We start from the raw sequence: 752 nt of genomic DNA on the forward strand, positions 1-752 counted from the left end.
AAGAAATTCTTTAAAAAAACACAAGAAATCATTGCCTGGCCATAGTGGCTCAGTTAGCTGAGTGTCATCTAAGTGAACCAAGAGGTCATGGTTCAATTCCTGGCCAGGGCACATGCCCGGGTTGCAGGCTCAATCCCCAGTCGGGGGGCTTGCAGGAGGCAGCTGATCAGTGATTCTATCTCATCGTTGATGTTTCTATCTCTCCTTCCCTCTCCCTTCCTCTCTGAAATCAATAAATATACATATATATACATTTCTTTAAAAAATTAGTCAAGCATTCTCTGCCTCATTTGTACTCCAAGACAAGCACATCATTTGTCTCATGAGGTTTTCTCTTCCAGGGCTCTGTCTGGGTTATGATGATGATGAACACAAGAATGGTGAGTTGTCTTTCACATAAACTCTGTTTTTATATCCCGAGTCTCATGATTTTTTTTTTTATTGTACATCTGTATAGTTTCACAAACAAGTGTGACAGATCACTCGGCGTCTCGGTGTTTCTATAGCTGGACAACTTAGGTCTTATTCATCAGCCCGCTAAACTGTTCCTTTTTCAGAAACATAGATACCATCCAAAACCTGTCTGATATCCTTGTTTTTAACTGCCTGTTTTTAACTCGTGGCTTGCTGAATCGAAGCAGCTGAATTCGACACAAGTTCAAGGTCATTTCCTTCGAGAATCAACTCCCCTTTCTGGGCCTGAGATACTGGACAAGCAATGCCTGACCTCATCCGACCTCTTCGGATATATA

The sequence above is a fragment of the Myotis davidii genome, unplaced genomic scaffold (assembly GCF_000327345.1).
Source record: "Myotis davidii unplaced genomic scaffold, ASM32734v1 scaffold620, whole genome shotgun sequence".
Taxonomy (NCBI): Eukaryota; Metazoa; Chordata; class Mammalia; order Chiroptera; family Vespertilionidae; genus Myotis; species Myotis davidii.